The sequence below is a fragment of the Chlorocebus sabaeus genome, chromosome 19 (assembly GCF_047675955.1).
Source record: "Chlorocebus sabaeus isolate Y175 chromosome 19, mChlSab1.0.hap1, whole genome shotgun sequence".
NCBI classification, from domain to species: Eukaryota; Metazoa; Chordata; class Mammalia; order Primates; family Cercopithecidae; genus Chlorocebus; species Chlorocebus sabaeus.
The window spans coordinates 27,953,473-27,962,331 of NC_132922.1; the positions used below are offsets into that span (position 1 = coordinate 27,953,473).

Genomic DNA, 8,859 nt, shown 5'->3' on the forward strand with positions numbered 1-8,859 from the left:
AAAACACTTCAAATGTAAGCAATTAATTAGTGAATGAAAAGTACATAATATATCAATTAGAAAAAAACTCTATTGGCTGGGTGCGGTGGCTCACGCCTGTAATCCCAGCACTTTGGGAGCCCGAGGCAGGTGGATCACAAGGTCAAGAGATTGAGACCATCCTGGCTAATATGGTGAAACCCCGTCTCTACTAAAAAATACAAAAAATTAGCCAGGCGTGGTGATGGGCGCCTCAGCTACTCGGGAGGCTGAGGCAGGAGAATGGAGTGAACCCGGGAGGCAGAACTTGCAGTGAGCTGAGATCACGCCACTGCACTCCAGCCTGGGTGACAGAGCAAGACTCTGGCTCAAAAAAAAAAAAAAAAAGAAAAAAACTCTATTAAAACGACATTATTTGTGTGATAAAAGAGACTACCATTTTTGTATTTTTTCTACAAGGTTAAAGAAAACTAAGTCAGCTTATACAAGTGAATTTTAAAAGCCTTTAGGTCAGGCGTGGTGGCTCTTGCCTGTAATCCCAGCACTTTGGGAGGCTGAGGCAGGCAGATCACCTGAGGTAGGAGTTTGAGACCAGCCTGACCAACATGGTGAAGCTTTGTTTCTACTAAAAATACAAAAAATTAGCCAGGCATGGTGGTGAGCACCTGTAATCCCAGTAGTTGTGAGGCTGAGGGAGAATCACTTGAACCCAGGAGGTGGAGATGCGGTTGCACTCCAGCTTGGTCAACAACAGCGAAACTCCATCAAATACATACATACATACATACATACATAAAATAAGAGCCTTTAACCCGGAATGCTGAGTAAATTGGCCAAAAATGCTAACCTATGCATTTCAATACTACAGGATTCACGTTGGTGGAAATAACCAGAAGAAATACTTCTGGTATTTCACCTTCCCAACCCACATGAACCAATATTTTTTTTTTTTTTCTGTGAATAACAAAAACAGTAGAATTTACTTGTGTGTCCATAAGAGGTTATCACTTCTGTGTGTTCCCCTGAAACAGGTGTTGGCTGGGTGAGAAAGGGGACAGCACTAGGGCAGGAGATGGGGGCTCCAGTATCATGGGCGAGTTTCCTAAACCTCTGCAACTTTCAGCCCCTAAAAGGGGTGAGCCACGGGAAGTTTTAGCACAATGCCCAGAACAAAGTAAGGATTTGACACCTGGCACCCCTCCCTGCATTGTTCTGTCATCAGCCACCACGTCCCGCACCTCCAAGCCCACTGGGCTCTGGCTGTTTCCATCACATGGAGAATGACCCAGAGCCTGGCCTCCAGCCACCCTCCTGACCTTGCTGCTTCTCACTCTCCACTGGCTCCTCACGGACCAGCCTGGGTGTCCTCAGACATACCACACACTTCACTGTGGGAGTCACACAGCCCTCACGGCTCCTTCCTCAGGGAGCCACGGAGCTTTCCCCCTCAGGAGGACTCTGTGACCACCTGGATGAAGGGCCCTCCCGTCCCTCATCCTCCCTTAATTTTTGTTGCAGCTCTCCTTCCTTCCACTCAGTATGGCACACACTGATTGATCATCTTCCCCATAAAGATAGGAACAGCACGAGCAGTAGAGAGTAGATATCCAATGATAGAAAAAAATCGTCAATGATTTATCATTTCCATTTATCATCAATTAAGAAACCGTATGCTGAAGGTCATGTACCTCCTATGGGACTGCTGCATCCTCAGCCTCCTGAATTTCAGCCCAGCACCTTCCTCCCCAGCACAGCAACAGGTCAGCCCTGACCATTCCTCTCTTATTGCCTTTGTGCAAACCAGGACCAGGACCAGGACCAGGTGAGGCCTTGGGATTGTCCCTCCCCAACAATCTGCGAAACAATCCTTGACGTCACCAACAAAGCACAGCCTTATGAACTGGTGGTCAGTCCCTCCCAACACCTCTATCACTGTAAAGCTGGCAGCGCCCCTCCACGGTTGGCCTTCCCAGGCACTGCACCTCTAGGTGATGGAGCATGTCCTTACCCTGAGGCCTGGGTGCCCAGTCTATCCTGTCCAATGAGCAAGCTGTAGGAAGGGGGGATTCCAGGTTAAGGGGAGACTAGCAGGGCTCCTGCTTTTATGCTGCCCTGTTGGGAAGGCTGTTAAAGAAACAGAAAGTGCTAGGCAGTGAAGATAGAACATGTTTTCATTACTTAAACCAATACATTCCACAGATGGAATAATAAGAAATGCTACATCCAAGCTAACTGAATCCAACAACATATCAAAAAGATAATCCACCATGATCAAATGGGTTTCATACCAGGGATGCAGGGATGGTTTAACATATGCAAGTCAATCAATGTGATACATCACATAAATAAAATTAAAAACAAAAATCATATGATAATCTGAATAGATGCAGAAAAAGCATTTGACAAAAGCCACATTTCTTCATGATTAAAACCCTTCAGCAAAATCAGCATAGAAGGGACATACCTTAAGGTAATAAAAGGCATCTATGACAAACCCACAGCCAACATCATCCTGAATGGGGCAAGTTGAAAGCGTCCCCCCTGAGGACTGGAACAAGACAAAGATGCCGCGTTCACCACTTCACTCAACACAGTGCTGTTCACTACAGCATTGGTCATAAGGGCAAGACTGGAAACAGAACAAATGGATACCCAGAGGGCGGTGCTTAAGTAATTTTGGGAAGAGTCATAGGATGCAGTATTTCATAGACCTGAAACAATACAATGGATTCACAGTTGAAATGTGGAATGATAACTAAGGTGCATTGCCCAGTGGTATATGCAGAGGTGCAGAGACTTTGTATAAACACGATCCCGCATCAGCATGCATTCCAGGCACACGTTTCTATTTGCACATAGATTATAGGGATGATATGTGAACAAAAATGTTGACTTGGTGTTTGGAAGTTCAGAGTGGAAGGGAAACTTCCTTGCTAACCTTTTATGATATTTAGAGTAATTTCTAACCATGAATACGTAATACATTTAGAAATCTTAGCTAATAGGAAAAGCCTCTGTTCCTGGCCTCCTGCTGGCACACGTCAGGTGAACATGGGGCTGTCATGCTAATGTGTGCAAACTCAGAAAACTCCAAGAATGGGAGTCTGCGTTTTTCATCATACAAATAATTGTTAATAGAAATAGTATAATGGTTATTGCTCATGGATATACCATGCATATTCTACTAGATAATAATAAATTTCTGACATTTGAACTATACTTACACATGGACATTGAAATATATGGATGAAATATTGTGGCTTATACGGGCAATGGCTTTATTGGCATTTTACAAACTGACCCTCATTCCTCATGGCATGGGTCCATGTGACATTAAGTAGCTTGTTATGTTTGGGAAAGGCAGTGATGACCACAAGAATGACTTCAACTATTAAAGTACCATGGAGATTTCAACAATGTTTTGTTTAATATTTAAACATTTCATTGTGCTCACAAGGTTTTTTCTCACCCTAATAACTGTCACCCATATCATGCGAGTCCCATTAATACAGATACCTCTGAATGCACCCCTCTTCCATTATATCCAGCCAATTGCTGGTTACCTTGGACCTACAACGTTGGGAGGGCAGGGGCTGCTTGCCACCTCCTCATCTACAGTAAGAGTCAATGAGCAGTTAAGTAGATACTGAAAACCATTTATCCCGCTGGAGTGAGAAATAAATGGTTTCTTTAAACAGGGTAATAAAATGCATCTTTTCCAACTTATTTATATGACTCAAGGTCCATCTCAATTCTAGATGCAAATTCTCACAAAGGTGTATAATTCCTGATTCTCACAAAGGTGTGTAATGTCGTCCAAGGCCCAGTGCAGAGGAACACAGGTGTTGCCGTCAGACTGCCAGGGTCCGATCCCGCCTCCGTCACTCACCCCAGGAGCTCCCTTTAAGCCAGGAGTCAACAGCCAGATGGAAACATGAGTGCTTTTTAAAGTCCTAAAAGTTCAGAGGATGACCGTGAATTTCTCCTGCACCCCTGGGCATGCACCAGGAGAACTTTGTCTCCAGGTTCAAGTAAGTGCCTGTGAGGGAGTTGTGTCCTCAGATTCTGTTCGCCACAGGTGCCTCCTGATGAAACCCCAAACCTCTTCTGCACAATCCCAAGCAGTGCTGACTAGTCCAACCCAAAGGCTGTGATGTTTGGCAGAGGCAGAGGCAGAAGAGAAAACGCCAGGTGTTTTGGGAAAGATCACCTTTAAATCACACAGCACCCTCACAGCCCAGAAAGAGAGTTCTTACATTATAGCAAGAAACTTGGAAAAGACCAAATCCAATTTGACACATATTTCCTTTTTCTTTTTGATTTCATGCCCCCTCCCTCAACCTCCCAAGCAGCATGGATACCCTGAAGGCCCCTGGGAACTCTCTCCCATTGGATCTTACACGGAAAGTAGTTACCTACCTACAAATCCTCATCATCAGATATGCTCTCCGAAAACAGATCTTTAAAACACAAACATCCGGATAAGTCATTAGAGAGAGGCCCACCCACTTCTCCCACCCCAGTTGAAGCCCCGGTGCTTCACACAGGATCCCCTGGTGTTTCCTCTGGTTCACAGACATCCCTCCAGCCTCTCTGGACATTGTTTTATACTTGCAAAATCATCTGCTCTCACCAGATCCCAAATCTTCCTTCCCAAAAGGAGCCCAGAATCAGGTTTCTATACCCCACAGACAGCGTTTTTCCCTCAGGAAGTGGGTTATTTCAGGGTATGTACCATTTTCCAATATAAATGGCTCCTGCAATTACAGAAAAGAAAACATTAGGAGGGTGAAATGATGCCATGCACGTCACACAGATCTGATATTCTCTCAACAACTTGGGAAAATTAGAAAGGGTATAGTGATTGAGTCAAAGGTCAAAGTCCCCCAAAACTAGCACGGAGGACACCTATGGAAAAGGCAAGACCTTTACCCACAGAATTTACCTTCAAAGTATATTTAAATGGGCAGTTTCACAATTCTTAATTCATGGGGGAAACCTGCTGTGGAGGGAAACACCTCTGCATTGCAGTGGATCGTGGATACTGCCATCTACCACGCCCCTGTGTGCCCGGCATGGGTTGGTGAGAGGCTGCCAATCAATAGCACCACACCAAGGGAATTGCAGATGTCATAAATAATGCACATTGGCAGATGTTCATGTCTACATCTGATTGGAAAGAAGTCAGGAAAGTAACATTTCTGTTCAAGACAAAGAAAAGTATCTTACCTTGGCAGCGTCTTCTTTTTCAGAGATGTGTTGTTCAGTGTCCTCATTAGTGATGTTGTAAACAATGTCCTCATTAGAAATGTTTTCTGCAGTGTCCTCATTACAGATGTCTCCAGCGTCATTCAAGATGTTAGGTACAGCAGCCTCATTAGAGATGTCCACAGTGTCATTACAGATGTCTACGGCGTCCTCATCACAGATGTCATATACAGTGTCTTCGTCAGAGATGTGCTGTATAGGGTCCCCACAGGGGGCTAGGAGAACACAGAGTGAAGGTCAGTGCCCTGGTGGTGGAGACTGTGAATCACCCAGGGAGCTTGCTTGGTGTGGTGCATGGAGGTGGCTGATCACAGCATGGGCCGAGCTGATGCTGGGCCATCCTCCCGGGTGGACCTGTGCTAGCGAAGCTAAGGGACATGACTCAGAACGCTTTCTGCAGTGGGAATCAGCTTCCAGGTTCAGATATGCTTTATCCAGTGAAGTGGGGAAATATAAAAAAATAGAAATTGACAAATTCATGAAAAGCCCTCCATGAGTGCAAGTGTGATTCTTTTTGTTAACCACTTTACATTCATCATGTATTAACACATACAAAATATTCTTACAAGAAATCAGAAATCTTAATTTTTGTCAGTTATGTTAAATCTAAGTTAGCTGTCAACATAAAGATTCTATCTCATTTACTCTGTGGTCTCCAGAAAATCTAACACATAGTAAGTAGACCAAAATGTTTATTAAATGAAAACACAGAGCAGGGGCAGGGGGGCTGGTAGGCAGACCGGGTTGCCCCTGATTACCTGGATGATAATAAACTGCACAAAACCTCGGTCAGATTAATATTGAAACTGCCTTTTGCTTCGGCTCTTTTCCCTTGCAGAAGGATGACCAATAAGATGAACAGGAAAGAAATGAGAAACAGAGGTCTTTTCTTAGGAGCTAAAGGCCACCTTCTGTAACACAAAATAGTCTACAAGTGGCCTTGAATTCTGCTGTGATTCAGTGACAGAGTTCGCTCATGTCGTCTACCCACGTTGAAGTCCAGTGACACTGCGACTGTCTTCTTTACAACTTGCAAGTCATGCTGCTTCTGCATTTGCCTGTTGTATGAGATTTACACTTGTTTTAAAGCCACGTTTTGTTTCAGCTGGGCTGGTGGCCATACACCACACTAGCCAGTCAATAGTGAGATGGCTCCTCATGGAGGACGCTTGGCTTGAGGCTGAGGGTCTTTAACCCACATGCACAAGAGAGTTGCCACAAGGGGACGGAAGCCAGGCTAATAACCAATTACTGTACAGAGTTCCCATCTGTCCCTCCTCACCATTTTCAGCTGGCAGGATTTGAGCATTTTAGCGCTTGGGAAGATAATATTACTAAATCTACTAAAATACATCACCAATCCTTACAGGCTTTGGCCAGTTGCTGAGCAAATTAACTTCACAACTGAAGTGGGCCACATTGGCCTGCATGGTCCCCCGCTTCTCTTAGAATCTGTGAGTGTGGGGCCTACTGGAGGGTGGGAGGTGGGAGGAGGGGGAGGATCAGGAAAAATAGCTGATATTAGGCTTAATATATGGGTGATGAAATAATCTGTACAACAAACTCTTGACACACGTTTATGTATGTAGCAAACCTGAACATCCTGCACATGTACCCCTGAACTTTAAATAAAAGTTTTTTAAAAAAAAGTCTGTGAGCTGACCCAAACCCCCGGGGATCTTTGTGCATTTGACACACTGATAACTACGCTGGTCGGTGGGGAGATGTGCCTATAACTGCCCTGGGTCATGTGACCACGGAGGCCACTTTATGATAATGGGCAGTGTCTGGGACCTCTTAGGCTCTGTGCTTTAGTGCTTATACATGAATGCTGGATTCCCTGCGTGGTGGCGAACACCCCATGACTAAGTGCATGTCAGCGTCAGCACTGGCCCCCTCTCCTGGGTTTGTGTTTTCACTTTTTCATTCAGGAACTCGGGAGCTGGGGCCACCCCCTTGGCCCTTCAGGTTCTCCACCTGAGCAGTGGGGATTAGAAGCCAGACCCAGGGATGGCTCTGGTGAGGGTGGAGTCACTGTACAGAGAGAGTAGAGGGGGATGGATTTTATTGTTGGAAGTGGACACTGGTGATTGAGTTGTATAAATGGGAAATCTCTCCTGAGAAAACACACAGCCTCACCTGTACAAAAACACACCCACACACACACAACCCCCCCACACACACACTCACACACACCCACACACTCACACCCACACACTCACACACACAGTCACACACACACTCACACACACATACACACACTCTCTCACACACCCACACACACACTCTCACACACACTCACACTCTCACACACACACTCACACACACACTCACACACACACACACCACATGATGCAGCCTCACACAAGACACCACCAATCCTCAAGCACCCAACTCAGTACCACCCAAAAGGGAGCACAGCTGCTTCCTCAAAAATTGGCCATAATTTTTTCCCTGGGGAACTCGGGTTTTTTTTTTACAAACACTTCCACTATGCTTATTCCTATCACAGTCCCAGGCTCAGGGTGGCTCTTCACATTGAAACCTGCAAGGATGCCACACCTTTCTTTGCATTCAGATTGCTTTCTTTGCAAGTAATTCCAGAATACTTACTAGAGTCAAACCTCAGAGGGACCACCTGCACCACCTGCAATACAGAAACAAAGCTTTATGAGGGGTACGTCGTGTTGTGGATTGTTTGCACAAGGCTCTGTTTCTCTCAGTGAATACTGAAAACAAGATCAGAAAGTGTGGTCAACTTCAAGGCCCCCCTAACAAGGGTAGGATACACACTAGAAAAGATATCAGCTTCTGGATGTTGGATCTCTCAGGTCCACATAGGTTGGCAAGTGCAAAATACTGAATCCAAGGAGAAGACATTGCTTCCAAGGACAAGGGCCCCAAGGATACAGTCTACAACCTGAAGCCATCAAAGGTAAATGCCATTTGGGTTTACATATCAGTTGCTAAGAGTCGCTTTTTCCACCCCCTCAGAACACTGCATTTAATACCTGTAATGTACACTGTCATTTTTTCACACGTAAAGTCAATTGAAAAAGAAAGACGCCAAGAAAGAAACGTTTCTGTTTTCAGGGAAAGCAACGCAACCTTACCCTCGCGTCGACCAGCCTCTCCCCATCTCCTCTGTCCTTGTGAGTTGGAGACTCCTCAGAGGCTAGAAGGACACAGAGCAACCGTTAGTCATAGATGCTTTTGTTCATGAGTTATTCAGGGAGCTCTGCTTAATGTGGACAACAGGACAGTGTGTGCAGACGTGTTTCATTAAAAGCACAGCTTGAGCTGCTGCTAGAAAATCTTCCCTCATGGAAAGATAGGCAAGAACAAGGAACTGAGGAGCGAGAAACAGAGTCCCTGGCATTTTGCTGATGGCAACTTCAGGCAACAGGAATGAGTCAGTCTACAAATGGTACTGAAGCACACGCTATAATCTGATGAGTCCCACTGCTCACACTGTGAGGTTTGAAACCCAGCTAAATGGTTTTCTAAACCCTGTAAAACAATATTAGCTTGTAGGATTGATGTCTCCCTTTGTGTAGAACTTTAGATTCACAAACTTCATCAATTTGTATGAAATCCTCAGCAACTGACCCC

General features: G+C 45.1%; 1 long non-coding RNA gene across 1 annotated transcript; it reads right to left on the reverse strand.

Annotated features, from left to right (window-relative positions):
- Positions 1–4,004: 4,004 nt before the first annotated feature.
- On the reverse strand, positions 4,005–8,410 carry LOC119618264 (uncharacterized). Its single transcript, XR_012089526.1, has 4 exons — positions 8,361–8,410; positions 7,861–7,894; positions 5,209–5,462; positions 4,005–4,736 (listed from the first exon to the last, which is right to left on the reverse strand). It is a non-coding gene; the product is annotated as an uncharacterized lncRNA (long non-coding RNA).
- Between the last annotated feature and the right edge of the window lie 449 nt (positions 8,411–8,859).